The sequence below is a fragment of the Tachyglossus aculeatus genome, chromosome 2, assembly GCF_015852505.1.
Source record: "Tachyglossus aculeatus isolate mTacAcu1 chromosome 2, mTacAcu1.pri, whole genome shotgun sequence".
NCBI classification, from domain to species: Eukaryota; Metazoa; Chordata; class Mammalia; order Monotremata; family Tachyglossidae; genus Tachyglossus; species Tachyglossus aculeatus.
In genome coordinates this window covers 6,616,920-6,639,980 of record NC_052067.1, presented here as the reverse complement: position 1 = coordinate 6,639,980, position 23,061 = coordinate 6,616,920, and the positions used below count along the sequence as shown (strand labels likewise).

At 43.6% G+C, this 23,061-nt stretch overlaps 1 protein-coding gene across 4 annotated transcripts in view; it reads left to right on the top strand.

Annotated features, from left to right (window-relative positions):
• ETV1 (ETS variant transcription factor 1) overlaps positions 1 to 23,061 on the top strand; it is a 154,846-nt gene that overhangs the window by 105,640 nt on the left and 26,145 nt on the right. The window lies entirely within an intron of this gene.

The window sequence follows — 23,061 nt, the reverse complement described above, 5'->3', positions numbered from 1 at the left end:
TAGTACAACAGAGATAGTAGATAAGTTCCCTGTCCACAGAGAGCTCACAGTCTATCTTTCAGTCAAGCAGTGGTATTTACTGAGCGCTTACTGTGTTGAGAACACTGTATGCTGTCCTCAAAGAGTGTGCAATCTAACGGGGGAAACAGACGGGGGAAGAAGTCAAAACGTAAGTCACACATATGAGCTAGCGTTTACATATATGTGCATAAGGACTCCTGGAACGTGTGAGAATTGAAGTGGTTACGTGATGCAGAAGTGATGATTGAGAGTTTTGGGAGACATAAACTGGGAAGACCTCCAAGAGCACATGTGTTTTCAGAAGGGCTTGGAAGGTGGGAAGAGCTGTGGATCTGAAAGGGAGAAGGATCCTCCCGCTTCCCATGCAATATTTTTTTTTTTCACCGAATCCCACTACTCCGAGAGTAGAGGGGTGGTGGTCTTCACACAGTTTGGAATTCGTCACCACAGGAAATTGGCCGGGCTGAAAAGGTGAGTAGTTTCAGGAAGGATTTAGCAAAATTCATGAAAGATGGGTTCACAGTCAATCAATCAATCAATCAATCGTATTTATTGAGCGCTTACTGTGTGCAGAGAGTTTATAGAAGGAAAGTTAAAGATTAAAGAGGGTGCACTTCTGGTACATCTTTATTTAAGGCTGTGATCCCCATGTGGGACATGGACTGTGTCCATCCAGTTGAGTTTATATTCATTCATTCAATCATATTTATTGAGCGCTTACTGTGTGCAGAGCACTGTACTAAGCGCTTGGGAAGTCAGCACTTAGAACAGTGCTTTGCACATAGTAAGCACTTAATAAATGCCATCATTATTATTATTATTATTATTACAAGTCAGCAACACATAGAGACGGTCCCTACCCAACAATGGGCTTGCTTAGTGAAGAGACTGGCAAATAAGAAAGCGCTAAACAAATCATGTAAAAACAAACAAACAAAAAGCCATGAGCAGGTGATTATCAAAGGCACATTACCCAGTTGTTTTGGTTATTATTATTCTTATTGTTATTGCCATTAGTATTACATATAAGCACTTACTATGAGCCCAGCACTGCACTAAGCCCTGGGCAGATACAGGTTGGACACCGCCCCTGTCCCACGTGGAGCTCACAGTCTGATCATCCTGTTGCCACGGCCTGCCTGGAAGAACCAGTGGTTTGACCCAAGAATGATGGTATTTATTAAGCACTTACTCTGTGCCAAACACTATGCATTCAATCGTATTTATTGAGCGCTTACTGTGTGCAGAGCACTGTACTAAGCGCTTGGGAAGTACAAGTTGGCAATATCTAGAGACGGTCCCTACCCAACTGCAGGCTCACAGTGTAGAAGGGGGAAACAGAGAACTAAATATTAACAAAATAAAATAAATAGAATAAATATGTACAAATAAAATAAATAAATAAATAGAGTAATAAATACATACAAACATATATACAGGTGCTGTGGGGAGGGGAAGGAGGTAAGGCGGGGGGGATGGGGAGGGAGAGAGGAAAGAGGGAGCTCAGTCTGGGGAGGCCTCCTTCATCCATTCATTCAATCATTCAATCGTATTTGTTGAGCGTTTACTGTGTGCAGAGCACTGTACTAAGCGCTTGGGAAGTACAAGTCGGCAACAGCCCCATGAACCAGATAAATGATAAAAAAAGCCGATTCTTGAGAATGTGGCTATGCAAAATACTGGTATGGGTAAAGGATAATCAGTGTGGACATGGGGAAGCAGAGTGAACTAGTGGCAGGAATACTGTAATAATAATAATAATGATAGCATTTATTAAACACTAGGGGGGCTCACAGTCTTAATCCCCATTTTACAGATGAGGGAACTGAGGCCCAGAGAAGTGAAGTGACTTGCCCAAAGTCACACAGCTGACAAGCGGCAGAACCGGGATTTGAACCGATGACCTCTGACTCCAGTGCCCGGGCTCTTTCCACTGAGCCACTCTGCTTCCCCCGCTTGGGAGTCAGAGGTTGTGGGTTCTAATGCCGGCTCTCCCACTTTTCTGCTGCGTGACCTTGGACAAGTCACTTAGCCGACCTTAGAACCCAGGTCCTTCTTGCTCCCAGGCCCACGCTCTATCCACTAGGCCACGCTGCTAGCGTGGCTCAATGGAAAGAGCGCGGGCTTGGGTCAGAGGATGTGGGTTCTAATCCCGGCTCCACCACTTAGTAATAATAATAATGATGGCATTTATTAAGCGCTTACTATGTGCAAAGCACTGTTCTAAGCGCTGGGGAGGTGACAAGATGATCAGGTTGTCCCACGGGGGGCTCACAATCTTCATCCCCATTTTCCAGATGAGGTAACAGGCCCAGAGAAGTGAAGTGACTTGCCCAAAGTCACACAGCTGACAAGTGCCAGAGCAGGGATTTGAACCCATGACATCTGACTCCAAACCCTTTCCACTGAGCCACACTGTTTCTCTTGAAGCACACTTACCAGCTGTGTAACCTTGGGCAAGCCACTTAACTTCTCTGTGCCTCAGTTACCTCATCTGTAAAATAAGGATGAAGACTGTGAGCCCCACGTGGGACAACCTGATTACCTTGTATCTCCCCCAGCGCTTAGAACAGTGCTTGGCATATAGTAAGCGCTTAATAAATACCAAAATTATTATTAGTTACCTCGTCTGTAAAATGGGGATTAAGACTGTGAGCCCCAAGTGGGACAGCCTGATCACCTTGTATTCTAGAGTGTGAGCCCACTGTTGGGTAGGGACCGTCTCTATATGTTGCCAACTTGTACTTCCCAAGCGCTTAGTACAGTGCTCTGCACACAATAAGCGCTCAATAAATACGATTGGATGAATGAATGAATCCCCACAGTGCTTTGCACATAGGAAGCGCTTAACAAATACCACTATTATTATTATTATTATTATTATATAGTTAAGAAGCAGCGTGGCTCAGTGGAAAGAGCACGGGCTTTGGAGTCAGAGGTCATGGGTTCAAATCCCGGCTCCACCGGTTGTCAGCTGTGTGACTTTGGGCAAGTCACTTAACTTCTCTGGGCCTCAGTTACCTCATCTGTAAAATGGGGATGAAGACTGTGAGCCCCTCATGGGACAACCAGATCACCTTGTAATCCCCAGCGCTTAGAACAGTGCTTTGCACATGGTAAGCGCTTAATAAATGCCATCATTATTATTATTATTAATAGTTCACAGGACCATCTATCAGTTTTAGTGGTCAGCTTTGTCCCTCCTCTTTCTCAGTCAGGGTCACGGATTAGAAAGAAGAGTTATAGCGGAGCCCAGGAGGGATTTTTCCTGAGATCCTTGCTATCGGGGTCCAACCCTGTTTATCTTGAAACACTAGAGGGATTGTAGGTCTTTGGTTCTATACCTAGAGAAGGAATTGTTTATTACCAACACGTGGGAACAATAAATGGAGCAATTTTGGGAGGTCAAAGGGGGGAGGTTTGTTCAGCTCAAGTGAAATGTGATAGAGTGGCAGGGCCCTTGACTTGCATCTTCTGAGCAGTCTGGAGGGACAGCAGAGCCCGGGCAGGTGGCCTCTTTTGACCTTTGAACCTTGCATGTTAATTCATTCAATCCTATTTATTGAGCGCTTACTGTGTGCAGAGCACTGTTAATTGCAGCTTCCCAGTGACAAAGACCAGGCAGGGTTACATTTCCGGTTTTCACATTATCCTTTATTCAGGCTTTTTGAGTTTTTTCTGTCGGCCCCAAAACTTGGAAAAATGATGTGCGGGGAGAGGCAGGGGGATTATTTCCTAGAGTCAGGCTCATGGATCATCAGTCAATCAATAATCAATCAGCATTGCATAGTAGAAAGAGCAGGGGCTTGACAGTCAGAGGACTTGGGTTTTAATTCCGGCTTCGCCAGTTGCTCGCTGTGCAACCTTGGGTAAAGTCACTTCTCTGTGCCTCAGTTCTCTCATCTGTAAAATGGGGATGAAGACTGTGAGCCCCACATGGGACAGTCTGATTACCTTGTATCTATCCCAGCACCTAGCACATAGTAAGTGCTTAACAAATACCAACATTATTATTATTATTATTATTAAGACTGTGAGCCCAATGTGGGACAGGAACTGTGTCCAACCCAACTACCCTGTATCTACCCCAGTGCTTAGTACAGTGTTTGGCACATAGTAAGTGCTTAACAAATACTACAATTACCATTATTATTATTATTATCATTATTTTGAAAGGGGACTTGGGATTTGGATTAAATTCTAGTCTGAGTTTTGAACAACCTGCCATGTAACCTTTAACATATAGAGATGGGTAGGGACTGTCTCTGTATGTTGCCAACTTGTACTTCCCAAGCGCTTAGTACAGTGCTCTGCACACAGTAAGCGCTCAATAAATATGAATGAATGAATGAATGAATGAATGAATGAATGAATGAATGAACGCTGCCTGGTCAGAATATCCCTGATGGTTCTTTTCTTCGTCTCTTTGTAGACTTCCTTGGCCAAAATATCATGGCAACTTGACCAGGAACTACTATAGTAGAGCACCCCAGGCACTGTACTAAGCACTGGGGTGGACGCAAGCAAATCGGGTTGGGCAGAGTACCTATCCCGCGTATCTTATTCCCCATTTTACAGATGAGGTATCTGAGGCACAGAGAAGTGAAGTGACTTTCCCAAGGCCGTACAGCCGATAAGTGGCAGAGCCAGGATTAGAACCCATGACCTTCCATCTCCCAGGCCCGTGCTGTGTCCACTACGCCATGCTGCTTCGATCCCTGCCCTCAAGGAGCTTATAGTCTAGTGGGGTAGACAGACATTACAGTAAATTATAGGAAGCGACTTAAATTGAGATATGGACCTAAGTAGGGTAGGGTTGGGGTGAGTCTGAAAATGTGATATTTTCTGGGCCTAAAAGAGACTTATCCACTGGACAAAACCCTCTTCCAAATTTCCCTTTACTTCCTGTAGGCTGGCAGTGCATAAACCTTGCTCTCTGCTTTTCAGAGCTCCCAACAAGCCCCAAAGTATATGTTTGACAAGGAGGAAATCGGCTGAGACTGGAGCGACGATTCCTCGCTGGATGATGATTTCTTCTCTCCCGTGGAATTGTATAAATGCAGCATAGGGCAGTGATTTATATGTTTATAGACAATGAGTCAGAGAAACATATAACTCTCTAAAATTATACCCAAAGTTGGCCAAAATCCTGAAAAAAAAAAAACCCAACAGCAACAACAACAAAAAACACCCCACCAAATCCGGAACCTTAAATTAGCTGAGGACAACTTAATGGCAGTTTACTGTAACCGTTTTGCTCCGCAATTCTGATCATCAACTCTGAGCCGTTGCGAAATCTGGTTCTGCTTACTCGGTCACATTATATAGGATGCGTGTAGTCCGACGGTCTGAAAGAAATTACGTTCTCCGACCAAACTGAGGCAATCCATTTTCAAATTGATTTTGGTTGAGTGAATTGTTGATAGACGTTACATGAAACAGATGACAGAAATGAGAGGAAAGAGGCAGGGCCAAAGGGAGCCTGCTAACTTCAGTTTGACACTCACGTCCATCCCAATCGTACTGTAAATAACTCAAATCTGCTTTTGTTTCTGCTGTTCCTGTGACTTCAGGTTTGCTGGTGGGTGCTCTTGCATTTCATTCATTCAGTCAGTCGTATTTATTGAGCGCTTATTGTGTGCAGAGCACTGTACTAAGCGCTTGGGAAGTACAAGTTGGCAACATGTAGAGACGGTCCCTACCGAGATCCGTCTCCCAACTGCACCGTAATCTACCAAGCGTGGCTTAGTGGATAGAGCACAGGCCCGCGAGTCGAGTCAGAAGGACCTGGGTTCTAATTCCGGCTCCGCCACATGTCTGCTGTGTGACCTTGGACAAGTCACTTCACTGCTCTGGGCCTCAGTTACCTCATCTGTAAAATGGGGATTAAGAGCGTGAGCCCCATGCGGGACAGAGATTGTGTCCATTTTGCTTAATTTGTATTCATTCATTCATTGATCGTATGTATTGAGCTCTTACTGCATGCAGAGCACTGTACTAAGCACTCGGGAGAGTGCAATACAACAATAAACGGTGACATTCCCTGCCCACAGTGAGCTCACAGTCTAGAGTCGGGGTGACAGACATCAATACAAATAAATAAAATTACAGATATGTATATAAGTGCTGTGGGACTGGGATGGGGGAGGAGTGTCTACCCAATTATCTATCCCAGTGCTTAGCACAGTGCTTGGCACATAGTAGGCCCTTAGCAAGTCTCATAGTTATTTATTATTACTATTTTACAGTGCTCTGCTCACAGTAGGCTGTAAGCTCCTTGAGGTTTGTGTCTACCAACTTGAGTAATATTTTACTCTCGTGCTTAGTACAGTCCTCTGCATACAGTAGGAGCTCAGGAAACACTGTTGATCAATTGATTTGAAAAATTTCCCATATTCACCTTTGTTCGGTTATTCCTGTCGGCACTTTTGGCAACCAACCACCTCAATCTGGATGGTATTATTATTATTATTATTATTATTATTATTATTAATGACAACATTTGTTAAGCGATTACTGTGTGCGAAACACTGTTCTAAGTACTGAGGGGGATACAAGGTGATCAGGTATCCCACGTGGGGTTTACAGTCTTAATCCCCATTTAACATATGAGGTAACTGAGGCTCAGGGAAGTTAAGTGACTTGCCCAAGGTCACACAGCTGATATGTGGCGGAGCTGGGATTAGAACCCATGACCTCTGGCTCCCAAGCCCGTGCTCTTTCCACTGAGTCACACTGCTTCTTAGAAATGTTGGGAGTTGGAGAGAAGTCAAACGGATTTTGAGGCTTGCTATATCTAGGACCAAAATCCCATTGCTAGATGAAGTATCCCAAACTGAACTAGTCACAGGGCTTGGTGTGTGGGCATTGCTTTCTAGACTGTGAGCCCACTTCTATCAATCAATCCATCAATCGTATTTATTGAGCGCTTAGTGTGTGCAGAGCACTGTACTAAGCGCTTGGGATGGCAACATATATAGACGGTCCCTACCCAACAGTGGGCTCACAGTTTAGAAGGGGAGACAGAGAACAAAACAAAACATATTAACAAAATAAAATAAATAGAATAGATATGTACAAGTAGAATAAATAGAGTAATAAATACGAACAAACATATATACATATATTCTAGACTGTGAGCCCGCTGTTGGGTAGGGACCATCTCTATATGTTGCCAACTTGTACTTCCCAAGCGCTTAGTACAGTGCTCTGCACACAGTAAGCGCTCAATAAATTTGATTGAATGAATGAATGAATTATGCTATGATACTCATCATTGTCATTTGACTGCCTTCTGAAGTAGAGGATATGATCCCTGCCCTTAGAGAGCTTCAGCTCTAGTTGGGAAAGACAGACACAATTACAAGTAGGAAGGAAAAAGAATGGAGAGGTGGGGAGTTGGATGAGTAATTAATAGTCCGTGTAAATTAGTATGTCCAAGACAGTACTGACCGTAGTCTTTTCAGTACACGAGGGTGGAGGTGGTGTCAAAAAGTGTTGTTGGGCTGAGGCTGGGGTGAATAAAGTGTGCAAATCCAAGTGCCGTTACATGTGTAGACATGATAGTTGAAGCCATGGGCGTGAATAAATTCTCCATAGGAGGGAGTATAGATGGAGAATATAAGAGGACCCAGAACTGAGCCTTGAGGGATTCTCTCATTTAGGGGGTGAGAGGTAGAGGAGGAGCCCATGAAAGAGATTGAGAGGAGCTTCCAGAGAGATAGAAGAATAAGGAAAAGTCGGTGTCAGTAAAGCCCAGAGGGTGATTGACATTTGTTAAGCGCTTGCTCTGCGCTAGGCACTCTACTAAGCACTGGGGTAGATATAAGGTAATTGGGTTGGACGCAGTCCCTGTCCCTCGCTGGGCTCACTGTCTTCACTCCCATTTTACAATTGAGGTAACTGAGGCACAGAAATGTGAAGTGACCCACCCAAGGTCACAGAGCAAAGTGGTGGAGGAGGGTTTAGAACCCAGGACCATCTAACTTCCAGGCCTGAGCTCTATCCACTAGGCTATGTTGCTTTTCTTGGCTCAGTAACTCCTCTCCAAAATGGGGATTAGATACCTGTTCTCCTGCCTATTTAGACGGAAGCTCAATGTGGGAGAGAGATGGCATCCTATCAGTGAAGCAGCATGGCTCAGTGGAAAGAGCCCGGGCTTTGAAGTCAGAGGTCACGGGTTTGTACTTCCCAAGCGCTTTTGTACTTCCCAAGCGCTTAGTACAGTGCTCTGCACATAGTAAGCGCTCAATAAATACGATTGATTGATTGATTGATTGATTCAAATCCCGGCTCTGCCAATTGTCAGCTGTGTGACTTTGGGCAAGTCACTTCACTTCTCTGGGCCTCAGTTGCCTCATCTGTAAAATGGGGGTTAAGATTGTGAGCCCCACATGGGACAACCTGATCACCTTGTAACCTGCCCAGCGCTTAGAACAGTGCTTTGCACATAGTAAGCACTTAATAAATGCTATTATTATTATTATTATTATTATTATTATTATTATTACTATGTACAAAGAGTAAATACAGACAGGGCTCTCAACTCTCCAGTTGAATCACCAGCCAGTGTCGCTTACTACCCCAGAATTCTTGGGGTAGAATTTACCCCAGAATTTAGAATTTAGTACAATATTTGATATGTAGTAAGTGCTTAACAGATACCTCAGTGATGATGGTGTACAAATCTGTAATGTATTTTATTTATATTAATGTCGGTCTCTCCACCCTCTAGACTGTAAGCTCTTTGTGGGCAGGGAATGTGTCTGCGTATTGTTCTGTTGTACTCTCCCAAGCGCTGAATACAGTGCTCTGCTTACAGTAAGCTCTCAAGAAATACAGTCGATTGAATTAATGGATGAATGAATGAACAAATGGATGGTGGTCAGTCAGAGCTGCAAAGAGAAATCTGTTTTTGGCCTTACTATGTTGCCAAAGATTTCAGTGCTCTAAGAGGGATAGGTCCTCCCAAGTACCATTTTTGTTGTCTGTCTCCCCCTTCTAGACTGTGAGCGCATTGTTGGGTAGGGACCATCTCTATATGTTGCCAACTTGTACTTCCCAAGCGCTTAGTACAGTGCTCTGCACACAGTAAGCACTCAGTAAATACGGTTGAATGAATGAATGCATTTAAAATTTCTTTTTTTTTTTATGGTTTGTTTTGTTTCATTTTTTTCCTCTCCAGACTGTAGGCTCTTTGTCTGCAGGGAACCTGTCCGCCAACTCTGTTGTACTGTGCTCTCCCCAGTGCTTAGTACAGTGTTCTCCACACCCTAAGCAGTCTGGATCGATTGACTGATTTCTGCCCAGTCCCCAGGGCCAAAACTGCGGTCCACGACTCCCGTTTTTTCTAAGAAGTCCTCAAATGCCTTCTAAGTCTCCGGTTACAGTAAGCGACACTGGCTGGTGATTCGACTGGAGAGTCGAGAGCCCTGTCTGGATTTACTCTTTGTACATTAACCCAGGTCACCCGGACCCGGGCTGCATTTTAAATCAGTAATGGAAGGCCGGGGGCTGTCTTAAACCCATCCCGTCAGCTTCCCCCCAAGACCGATTGATCCCTAGGGGCCGAGCCCGCGAGCTCCGCTCTTCTATGAATGGACTCTGGGCAGCCTGCAGTTTCATTCATAAAATGGAGGCCGGCGGGAAGGCCGGAGGAGGATGCACAGACCCTGGAATGTCCATTTATACGGAGCCGGAGGGCGTAATATTCCCCCAGCTGCTGCTTCTGCGGGTAGACTTGCAGTAATGATTAATGCTCATTGGCTCTCCGGCCTGTAACCCAACACTATTAATGGCTTCTCCCGGATTCCCGATGTATAGTGAATGAGGAGGCCGCGTTCTCCAATCAGAAACATAAACAGGAACTGGTTGGTCTGAATTCCATTCAAATATGTCACTTCAGCCATGCACTGTTTGTCCAACTTGGATTTTACAGGCTGGGAAGGGGGAGGGGTTCGGGCTGCCCGGCCGTTTCCTTTTTTTCCCCCCTCTTGCTGCGGGATGACGGAGAGACGGGAGAAAGTGGGAAGCATGGCTGTTGTGTCTTAGGTTAAAAAAAAAAGGAGAACCGCAGCTGCACCCGAGCTTAGAAGTAAGACGTTCCATTCATTCAATCGTATTTGAATGAATTTGAATCGTATGAATTGAAACGTATTTGAATCCCGGCTCCGCCACTTCATGCATTCATTCATTCAATCGTATTTATTGAGCGCTTACTGTGTGCAGAGCACTGCGCTAAGCGCTTGGGAGGTACAAGGTGGCAACAGATAGAGACGGTCCCTACCCAACAGTGGGCTCACAGTCTAGAAGGGGGAGTTCCATGTGCTGGGAATGAAAATAGCAGGGATAAAATGTGGTCGGCCCGAACCGTGTTGCTTAATTCAGCGGGAGAGGCTTGGGCGGCAGAACTTTCCACTTTGGTCGAATAGTAACGATAATAATTAGAAGAAGAATTGTGGTATTTGTTAAGTGCCTCCTAGGTGCCAAGCCCTGTGGTAAGTGCTGGGGTCGATAAAAGCTAATCAAGTCGGACACAGTCCCTGTCCCACCTAGGGCTCACAGTCTTAATCCCTATTTTACGGATGAGGAAACTGAGGCCCAGAGAAGTGAAGTGATTTGCCCAAGCTCACACAGCAGACAAGTGGTGGAGTGGAATTAGAACCTAGGACCTCCTCACTCCCAGGCCTGTGCTCTATTCATTAGGCCGTACTGCTTCTGTTGTTATTATTGCTATTACTAATAGTAACAAAAATAATGTGGCACTTTTAAAGTGCTTAAATGCTAAGAACTGGGGTTGATACAGGATAATTTGAACGGACATGGTCCCTGTGCCACATGGCACTCAAAGTTTAATAATAATTAATAATAATAATAATTTTGGTACTTGTTAAGCTATTACTACATGCCTGGCACTGTACTAAGCACTGGGGTGCATACAACCTGATTATCTTGTAACCCCCACAGCGTTTAGAACAGTGCTTGGCACACAGTAAGTGCTTAAAAAAAACTATCATCATCATTGTTACAAGCAAATCGGGTTGGACACAGTCCCTTGTCCCACATGGGACTCACAGTCTCAATCCCCACTTTACAGTTGAGGTAACTGAGGCACAGAGAAGTGAATTGACTTCCCCGTGGCCACGCAGCAGACAAGTAGTGTAGCCGGGATTAGAACCCATGACCTTCTGAATCCCAGGCCTGTGCTTTCTCCACTACACCATAGTTAATGGCAATACTATAGGTTAATAATAATGATGGCATTTATTAATCGCTTACTATGCACAAAGCACTGTTCTAAGCACTGGGGAGGTTACAAGGTGATCAGGTTGTCCCACGGGCGGGCTCACAGTCTTCATCCCCATTTAGTACCCATTTAGATGAGGTAACTGAGGCACAGAGAAGTTAAGTGTGTGTGTATGTGTGTATGTGTATATGTCCTGTATATATGTATATATGTTTGTACATATTTATTACTCTATTTATTTATTTATTTATTTTACTTGTACATATCTATTCTATTTATTTTATTTTGTTAGTATGTTTGGTTTTGTTCTTTGTCTCCCCCTTCTAGACTGTGAGCCCACTGTTGGGTAGGGACTGTCTCTATATGTTGCCAACTTGTACTTCCCAAGCGCATAGTACAGTGCTGTGCACACAGTAAGCGCTCAATAAATACGATTGAATGAATGAATGAATGAATGAATGAAGTGGCAGAGCCGGGATTTGAACCCACGACCTCTGACTCCAAAGCCCGTGCTCTTTCCACTGAGCCATGCTGCTGTTCCCGATTGAACTTAATCTCCATTTGAAAGATAACTGAGGCTTGGAGAAGTTAAGTGATTTGCCCAAGGTCACCCAGCAGGAGAACCCATCATCATCAATCGTATTTATTGAGCGCTTACTGTGTGCAGAGCACTGTACTGAGCGCTTGGGAAGTACAAATTGGCAACATATAGAGAAAGCCCCAGGTCTCCTGACTCGCAACTCCAAGCTCATGTTTTTCAAACAGACCTTGGAGTGGGACCCTTCTGTTTTAAGGAGAATGGCTTTGTAGCTGGCTGAGACGGCATTGCACTTTCTGCTCAGGGTTAAAGAAATGGAGTTCCATCATCATCATCATCATCATCAATCGTATTTATTGAGTGCTTACTATGTGCAGAGCACTGTACTAAGCGCTTGGGAAGTACAAATTGGCAACATATAGAGACAGTCCCTACCCAACAGTGGGCTCACAGTCTAAAAGTTCCATGGTCTTCTGGCTTCACTTTTAGAAGTAAAGCCTACAATTTTAATTCCAATTTTGATGGGCCCTCTGAGAGGACGAAAAGAATGGTCCAAACCTGTTGAGATTGGGACCCACTGCAGAGGGGGGTGGACCTGAAGGATTTTGGAGGTCCTTCAAGCACCCTAAAAATTCAGTTGTACTTATTGAGCGCTTACTGTGTGCAGAGCACTGTACTAAGCGCTTGGGAAGTACGAGCAAAGAGAAGCAGCGTGGCTCAGTGGAAAGAGCCCGGGCTTTGGAGTCAGAGGTCATGGGTTCAAATCCCCGCTCTGCCAATTGTCAGCTGTGTGACTTTGGGCAAATCGCGTTCACGTAACTGTCACGTAACAGTCTTTTAGAACGTGAGCCCACTGTTGGGTAGAGACTGTCTCTATATGTTGCCATCTTGTACTTCCCAAGCGCTTAGTACAGTACTCTGCACACATTTAGCACTCAATAAATATGATTGATTGATTCTCTGGGCCTCAGTTCCCTCATCTGTAAAATGGGGATTAAGACTGTGAGCCCCCCGAGAGACAACCTGATCACCTTGTAACCTCCCCAGCGCTTAGAACAGTGCTTTGCACATAGTAAGCGCTTAATAAATGCTATCATTATCATTTTAACTAGCAGGCAATAATTGTGTGCTGCTCAAGTTGAATCTTTAGCCCCTCACCATAAAGGGAGAAAAAAAAGCCCACATCATTAGCTTGCTTGTGAAACATATTTCCAGCTGAAGTTTGATTGGATAAACCCAAACGGGGATTGGGGTAGTATTCTTTATCAATCAATCAATCAAGCAAGCAATGTATTTATTGAGTGCTTACTCTTTTCAGAGCCCTAAGCGCTTGGGTGAGAATATGTAACAGTTCAGCAGACACATTCCCTTCCCACGATGAGCTTACAGTCTAGAGGGAGAAATAGACATTAATATGAGGAAATAGTTTTGAACAAGGAAAATCATTCTCTCTACAGGAGATTATTATTTTTAGGAGGAGAGATGGGGGTCTGTTCTGTTGGAAAACTCCGCTACAGCGGGGATAAAAGCTCAGAAATAGATGTTGGATCCATCTCCCCATCCTTTCCTGACAAAATCCACGCAGCGAGGAGTTTGCTCTTTGTCATTTCCAGCGAGGCCGGCCCCAAGACAGACAATGATTATGGTATTTGTTAAGCGCTTACTGTGTTCCAGGCACTATACTAAGTGCTGAGAAGGCGAAGTTGAGCCTGGAACTGAGGGACAAAGAAGCGTAGTGACTTGCCCAAGGTCATACACAATAGGCAAGTGGCAGGAGTCAGGATTAGAACCCAGGTCTTTGGACTCCCAAGGAAAGCCCTTAGGCCACGCTACTTCTCAGTGGAATTAGCATTTGCTGAATTCAAAAATGACTGATTGTCGGACTTTCAGGCACATCTGTTCCAAAGTGTCGTCAAGGGAGATAGTCACCATGATCTAACTCCAACTATTAAAAGACCAAAGTGACTCACCGGGGTTTTCTATTCAGAAAGCTCTTATTTATAGCTTAAAAAACCCCTCAAAATATCGATACAATTTTAATGTAAAAAGATCGTTTGCAGGAAAAGCATTGCAGTCGTCCTTTGGAAAGAAGGTGAGGGACAAGAGTTGTTGGCCTTAACAATTCCACGTTATTTTGTGGGCCTTCTATCAACAAGATGGCATTATTGTATTGGGCAATACTCCTGCACGGGGTAACGAAGTTAAGATATTCATTAGGGATTATTAATGTTGAAAGCAGACAGTGCAGATCAGATGAGTATTGTTAGGATCAAATGAAGGTGAGGAAATCAAAGGAGAGGGAGGGAGTGGGGAAGTGGGCCACAACATATCTGTTGCAATTTGGTTCACTTAGAAATATCTAATTGCTTTGGTTCTGTTTAATTCTGTGTAATTACCCCGAGAACCTTAAGTAGTTCAAGACCGAAGCCTCAGGGGCTTTTTGAAAAATGTATTTCGGCTGGCATTGGTGGACAGATCTCGCTACCCCGTTCTTTGTTTTTTGTTTGTTTTCCATTTGTGGAAGACCTGGCAGAGTGCTAAAATACCCAAGAAACTCACTCCTCACGGGTGCACTCTGCTCACCGAGGCTATCACTCCGGCTTTATTAAGCGTGCCTTGTAAAACCATCCCAGGCTCGTAAAACCGTGAGCCTGGTAGAGAGTTTAAACTAATCTGGGTTGGACGTGGTCAATATTTACCCGGGAGATTGTCCAAGGAAAACCCAGATGCTTGGAACAAGCGAAGTTTGTGATTCAGTCAGTGAAATTATTTCCCCGGCACCCCCACGGCCGAGAGCCCGCATCTGTCCTCTCTTCGAGCCGGGGTCCGGTGAGCCGGGCCTGGAATCTTCCCAAATGGGCCAGTTTCATCAGTCTAAATATGCTCGGGTCTCTGTCCTCCTCTCTTCCCTCTCGAAACTCGTGAGGGGTTTGGTGCTGCTAAATTAAACGGCAGCGAGCTTGATCCCCAGCTCAGTGGGAAAAATGATCCCTCTCTAGCTTTTCGGCTCCTCGTGTTTACCCCGCTCGCGGAGATCAGGGAAGATAAGAGCTGGGCCGAGGGACTCTATTCTATTTATTTTATTTTGTTACTATGTTTGGTTTCGTTCTGTCTCCCCGTTTTAGACTGTGAGCCCACTGTTGGGTAGGGACTGTCTCTATATGTTGCCAACTTGTACTTCCCAAGCGCTTAGTACAGTGCTCTGCACACAGTAAGCGCTCGATAAATACAATTGATTGATTGATTGATTGACTCCACTAGATCGGCGCACTGGCAACAGTGGGAGAAAATCCATCGTGCGGCCCTCGAGTGACGTAAATTTACCCGGAGTTCAGCAGGGACTTTTTAGGTCATCCCGCAGGGCCGGGAGATTCAGGGATTCAGGGATGGAGTTTACCTTCAGGCTAGGAATTGTGACCCATGACTAGTGATTTCCTCAGACAAGTTTTGCTCCTGAAGGGGTGCCCCTTCTGAGCTTCAGACCCACACAAAGAGGTACGGGGAGGATTTGGGGCGGGGTGGGAGGAGACAGGTGTAAACTAGTCTGTCCCAATGGAAAGAACATGGACTTGGGAGTAAGGAGACCTGAGTTCCAATCCCAGCTTTGCCAGCTGTCTGCTGTGTGACCTTGGGCAAGTCATTTAACCTTTCTGTACCTCCGTTTCCTCATCTGTAAAATGGGGATGAAATCCCTAGTCTCTCTTTCTGTGTCTGATCTGTTTCTGTCGACAGCAGAGAGAACAGCAAAAGGCGCTACAAATATAAAGGATAACACAACAACCAACCTGTATATCTGTAATTTATACATGTGTGTATTTATACGTCTGTGTGTGTATATATACATGTATATATAAACACATATACATATATCTACATGTATACTCTGTATCTATTATATGCAAATATAATAAATGAGTTACATATGTATATGTGTGCATATATATGTATATGTATATGTATATATATATTTATAGTATTACAAATATAATAAAAGAGTTACATATGTATATATACGTACACATGTACGTTACATATGTATATATGTATGCATATAATAATAATGATAATAATGATAATAATAATAATAATAATGATAACTCCACTATTATATTTGTAATTCATTTTAATGCCTGTCTCCCCCTCTACACCATAAGCTCATTTTAGGCAGGGAGTGTGTCTGTTATATTGTACTTCCCCAAGCACTTAATACAGTGTTTTGCACACAGTAAATGCTCAATAAATATGATTAAATGAATGATTGACAAATATACATATATGCCCATCAGTTGAAAATATATATTTTTCATCACAGTACAGTGCTTGGCTCATAGTAAGTGTTTAACACATCCCCTAACCGATGTTTTTCTTATTACTACTCATGCACTTAATAAAAAAAGGGCAACTGAAAAAACTCTCAGCATACCCCTGTCAATCAGATCTGCCCTACCTACTTTTTATGCCCTTTTGTAGTTTGATGTTGATGCCATTTAATTTGGGGCCACTAAATTCTTAACCAGGATGTTCTTTCCACCTTCAAAGCCTTATTTAAAGCACACTCCCTCCAAGAGGCCTTCCCCGACTAAGCCCTCATTTCTTCTCCTCTGTCTCCCTTTCTGCGAAGGCTTTGGATTTGTACCCCTTATTCACCCCATCCTCAAACCCACAGCACTTGGCGTACATAGCCATGATTTATTTTAATCTCTGCCTTCCCCTCCAGATAATAAGCTCATCGTGGGCAGGGAAGTGTCTCTCCTCAGTGCTTAGAACAGCACTCAGCTCCCAGTGAACACGATTTATTGATTGATCCGTCGGCCCATGCAGTCGTGACAAAAATGTGTGGGTTAGTCACGGATTTGGGAGTCAGAGGACGTGGGTTCTAATCCTGGCCCTGCCACTTGTCTGCCGTGTGACCTTAGGCAAATCACTTCACTTCTCTGTGCCTCAGTGAATCCATCTGTAAAACGGGGATTAAGACTGTGAGCCCCACGTGGGACAACCTGATTACCTTATATTTACCCCAGAGCTTAGAACAATGCTTGGCACAGAGTAAGAGCTTAACAAATACCATAATTATTATTAGTCGCCAGGAAATGACTGGACTTTCAAAGAAATGAAACAGTTATTGAAACTGCAACCCAGTCAAGATTTGTAAAATGATTTTTCCAGTCATTCTACTGACTATAGGGTAAGGGAAGTGCCCAAATTAACCTAGGCATTAGAGCCTAGGTTAAGGTAGCTACTTCTTTGGTTAAGGTCTTCGACATTATCTCCCCACCATAAAGAAATAATAACTCTTCTTGAAAATTTCTAGATATTTCCCATTGAGGCATGCTTCTAGAGCTGTCACAGAGAAAGTCGAAAGTAACTCAGTGACTTCAATTCAGCCCTCAAAATGGTAACACGGCTGAGATGCGTTATCATTCCTTAATCAAAGGAAAATATACAATGTGCCTGCCATTTCAGCTATAAAATGTTTGCTTTTGAAGTCGATCGATTAACCAGTTAACATACTTCTGAGCCTTAGTAGAGCATTATGTACAATTTAAAACGGCAATGCTAAATTTCATTGGTTGGCCTTTTTATTAGATAAGGTAGAAATGAAAGCAGCAGGCAATTTAATTAGCAGTAATTTTTCTGGGCAAGTCATTACTTTGATGAACTTCAGAGCAATGTTTATGGCTCCTAATTAACCATGTTAGTCATTTGATTGAATAATCACTTTGGAAATGTTTCTACAATTTGATTAGAGTCTGACCCACCCTGATAGTCATAAATTAACTGGTAGCACTTTAGAATAACAAGACTTTAGTTACTTTACAGGGAACAAGCTCTTCTCGACTATATTTTTTTTTTCCATCCCGTGTGGATTGCTTAAAAGGAACCGATTTTTAGGATGGGTCGGACTTAATGTCTTCATCTTTAAAAACCACCGAATGATAATGATGTTTTGACAGTGGAGCATGAGCTGTGTGATCAGGAATGTCTAAAACCAAAACGGCAGTGACACCCCCGTGGTTTTGGCTGTTGTCTGTCCGAGTGTCTCAGTATTATCCTGACAAATTATAGAGCGAGCCTGGTTGCAATCACGGAAGAAAGGAGAGAAGGTCTCTAGGATTTGTAAGACTTTGAGGAGGAGAATAAAAATGGAAGGACTCGTAAAATATTCTTTGTGATACGTAGGAATAGGCAATTACCTTAAAAAAAGGCAAAAAAAAACCCCAGAAAACCACGTTCCTCTTTTCACTCACCTGCACCTGACTATTGTGTTTGCTTGTTGACTAGGGTCATTTGTCAGGCTTTGTGGGTCTTCCTTTTTACCTTAGCCTGTAAACTGATATTTTCGATGTGATTTTTAGTCTTGCAGAGATCTACTTGGTATGTTTGGGCATACAGAGTGTCAGATATTTTATGTTTTGTTTTATTTTATTTCATTTTGTTTTTCCTCTTAATATAGGAGTGAAGTTTTAGGGATTTGTGATGATTCCAGTAAATTTGAAGAGGAAATATTAGGGAGAGAGAGGAGAGGAAATGAGGGCTTAGTCGGGGAAGGCCTCTTGGAAGGAGTGTGCTTTAAATAAGGCTTTGAAGGTGGAAAGAACATCCCGGTTGAGAATTTAGTGGCCCCAAATTAAACGGTGTCAACATCAAACTACAGAAGGGCATAAAAAGTAGGTAGGGCAGATCTGATCGATAGGGGTGTGCTGAGAGTTTTTTTCAGTTGCCCGTTTTTTATTTAGTGCCTAAGTAGTAATAATAAAAATGGAAGGACTCGTAATATATTCTTTGTGATACATAGGAATAGGCAATTACCTTAAAAAAAAGACAACCCCCCACCCCCCCCCCCAGAAAACCACTTTCCTCTTTTCACTCACCTGCACCTGACTGTTGTGTTTGCTTGTTGACTAGAGTCATTTGTCAGGCACTTGCATGGTTAGTCGTTCATTCAGTTGTATTTAGTGAGCGCTTACTGTGAGCAAAGCACTGTACTAAGCACTTGCAAGAGTATAACAGTAAATACACCCATTCCCTGCCCACATTGAGCAATCTGCTCCTGTCCCTTCTCTTCCCTTGTCACAGAGGCATTGGAACCTCATTCTTTTGTATTCCAGCTAAAGGAATCGAAAACCCAACCCCAGATTTGTCTACCCGCTTTGTGGGTCTTCCTTTTTACCTTATCCTGTAAACTGATATTTTCGATGTGATTTTTAGTCTTGCTGAGATCTATTTGGTATGTTTGGGCATGCAGAGTGTCAGATATTTTATGGTTTGCTTTATTTTATTTCATTTTGTTTTTCCTCTTAATATAGGAGCGAAGTTTTAGGGATTTGTGATGATTCCAGTCAATTTGAAGAGGAAATATTCATTCATTCAATCATATTTATTGAGCGCTCACTGTGTGCAGAGCGCTGTACTAAGCGCTTGGGAAGTACAAGTTGGCAACATATAGATATGGTCCCTACCCAACAGCGGGCTCCCAGTCTAGAAGGGGGAGACAGAAAACAAAACATATTAACAAAATAAAATAAATAGAATAAATATGTACAAATAAAATAAATAAATAAATAGAGTAATAAATATGAGTGTTAGATGAGGTATCAGAGACTTTCAACCTCATATGGAGTTTCAGGATTCTTGTCTTATGCTGTCTGCTCTTTTTCATTGGGTTAAATGTCTTGTTTGGAGTTCTGTAACAACAACAATAAAACAACAACAATAATAATACTTATAATCAATCAATCAATCGTATTTATTGAGCGCTTACTGTGTGCAGAGCATTGTACTAAGCGCTTGGGAAGTACAGGTTGGCAACATATAGAGATAGTCCCTACCCAACAGTGGGCTCACAGTCTAAAAGGGGGAGACAGAGAACAAAACCAAACATACTAACAAAATAAAATAAATAGAATAGATATGTACAAGTAAAGTAAATAAATAAATAGAGTAATAAATATGTACAAACATATATACATATATACAGGTGCTGTGGGGAAGGGAAGGAGGTAAGATGAGGGGGATGGAGAAAGGGATTTTATAATATTTATAAAGTGCTTACTATGTTCCCAGCACTGTTCTAAACCGTGGGATAGATATAAGATAATCAGGTCAGGCACAGTCCCTGTCCCACACAAAATTCACAGCCTAAGTAGAAGAGAGAACAGTATTGAATTCACGTTTTGCCTATGAGGTAAACTGAGACACAGAGAAGTTAAATGAATATCCAAAGTCACATAATGCAGCTCCAGTCTGTGAAAAGTGGAATGCAGATAGGCAGTGTAAAAAGAGTGTTTGGAGTTCAATAAATGTGATATCTGCTAGGCGCTCACAGTGGGCCACTTAGCACTGTTCTAAGCACTGGGGTAGATACAAGTAGATACACACAATTACTCTCCCCCTTGTTCAAAGACTTCCTGAAGGCACATCTCTTCCAAGAGGCCTTCCCAGATAAGCCCCACTTTTCCTCATCTCCCACTCCCTTCTGCATCTCCCTGACTTGTTCCCTTTTCTCTTCCCCCCACCCAGCCCCACACCGCTTATGTCCCTAGCTGTCATTTTATTTATTTATATTGATGTCTGTTTATTTGTATCGATGTCTGTCTCCCCTCACCCCCACGCCCCCGCCCCACCTTCCCAGGCTGCGAGCTCATTGTGGGCAGGGATTGCCACTCTTTATTGTTGAATTGCCCTCTCCCAAGTGCTTAGTACAGTGCTCTGCACACAGTAAGCACTTAATAAATACAATTGAATGAATGAATGATGAGACAGTCAAGTTGGATAGGTTTTCCTTAGCAAGTAAGTAGTAGAATCATTTATTAGAATTAATCTGTGACCCTCGTGTGGTACATAGGCTTTGTCCAATCTGATTATCATGTATCTAGCAGAGAAGCAGTGTGGCTCAGTGGAATGAGCACAGGCTTGGGAGTCAGAGGTCATGGGTTCTAATCCCGGCTTTGCCACTTGTCAGCTGTGTGACTTTGGACAAGTCACTTAACATCTCTGTGTCCCCCCCACTGCTTAGAAAAGTGCTTGGCACCTAGAGCTTAACAAATACCATCTCGATCTTCTAGACGGTGAGCCCGTTGTTGGGTAAGGATTGTCTCTGTCTGTTGCCGAATTGTACTTTCCAGGCGCTTAGTACAGTGTTCGGCACACAGTAAGCGCTCAATAAATACGAATGAACGAATAATAATAATAATAATGATGGCATTTCTTAAGCGCTTACCATGTGCCAAGCACTGTTCTAAGTGCTGGGGAAGTTACAAGGTGATCAGGTTGTCCCACGTGGGGGTTCACAGTCTTAATCCCCATTTTACAGATGAGGGAACTGAGGCCCACATAAGTGAAGTGACTTGCCCAAGGTCACCCAGCTGACAACTGGCGGAGCCGGGATTTGAACCCATGACCTCCGGCTCCAAAGTCCATGCTGTTTTTCACTGATCCACGCTGATGAGTTCAACACCAAATTCCGCAACAAACCGGACGACGGTCGGTGCTTCCTCGGCTGTCCCAATCCGGAGGGGTTCACTTGGCCTCGAAGGCGAAGCGGGATCTTTGCTTAAATCTTGCCTTCCGTAGCCTGACATCTCTGGTGTGGACAGCTAGGCCATCTCGTCTGGGTGGATCAGACTTCCGCAGTGGCGGCTGCGGGGAGCCAGAGGGGTAGAGCGATTCGAGCAGTTGGAGAAACCGCACACCTGGGGTTGGACGGGGGTCGCGGGAGATGTGGACCTCTTTATCCCCTCTAGCCGTAATCATTCCCGAATGTCTGGTGGGTCGGAGATGCCTCTTCCAGATGGAGTGGGCACCTTTCATTATTTTCCAGCCTGTAGCTAGGATGTGTCTGAAGGTACCGGTAAAAATTCATTCTTTCATTCATTCAGTCATATTTATTGAGTGATTATTGTGTGCAGAGCACTGTACTAAGCGCTTGGAAAGTGCAGTTCAGCAACAGAGACAATCCCTCATCATCATCATCATCAATCGTATTTATTGAGCGCTTACTATGTGCAGAGCACTGTACTAAGCGCTTGGGAAGTACAAATTGGCAACATATAGAGACAGTCCCTACCCAACAGTGGGCTCACGGTCTAAAAGGGGGAGACAGAGAACAAAACCAAACATAGTAACAAAATAAAATAAATAGAATAGATATGTACAAGTAAAATAATCCCTGCCCACAACGGGCTCACAGTCTAGAACAGGGGGAGTGAGACATCAAAACAAGTAAACAGGCAGATAATGATAATAATTGTGGTATTTGTTAAGCACTTACTATGTTCCAGGCAGTGCGCTAAGCGCTGGGGTGGATACAAACAGATCGGGTTGGACACAGTCTCCGTCCCAGGTGGGGCTCACAGTCTCCAGCCCCATTTTACAGATGAGGGGACTGAGGCATAGAGAAGTAAAGTGCCTTGCTCAAAGTCACAGAGCAGACAAGTACCAAGAAACCTCTAGACTGTAAGCTCGTTGTGGGCAGGTAATGTGTCTGTTTATTGTTATGTTGGAGACGCAGCGTGGCTCAATGGAAGGAGCCCGGGCTTTGGAGTCAGAGGTCATGGGTTCAAATCTTGGCTCCGCCAATTTGTCAGCTTGTGACTTTGGGCAAGTCACTTAACTTCTCTGTGCTTCAGTTCCCTCATCTGTAAAATGGGGATTAAGACTGTGAGCCCCCCGTGGGACAGCCTGATCACCGTGTAACCTCTCCAGCACTTAGAACAGTGCTTTGCACATAGTAAGCGCTTAATAAATGCCATCATCATCATTATTATTATTATGCTATACCCTCCCAAGCACTTTTAGCACGGTGCTTTGCACATAGTAAGCGCTCAGTAAATACGAGGGAATGAATGACTAAAGGTATCCCACAAAAGTAATCATGACCCTAGATTACCCTCTTGACTGTAAACTGGTGATGGGCAGTAAACGTGCCTACCAACTTTGTTATATTGTGCCCTTCCAAGTGCTTAGTTCCGTGCTCTGCACAGAATAAGTGCTCAATAAATACCATTGATTGATTGATTGATGGCTTTTTGTCCCTTGTGCATCCCAGTGATCATCTGTAAGCTCGTCTCTAGACTGAAAGCCCATTGTGGACAGGGAATGTGTCTACCAACTCTATTGTGTTGTACTCTCCCAAGCACTTCTCGCCATTCTCTGCACAGATTAAGCGCTCAATAAATACCGCTCATTGACGTCTCTTGTCCCTTGTGCACACAATGAATCATGTGTAATAATAATAATAATAATAATAATAATAATA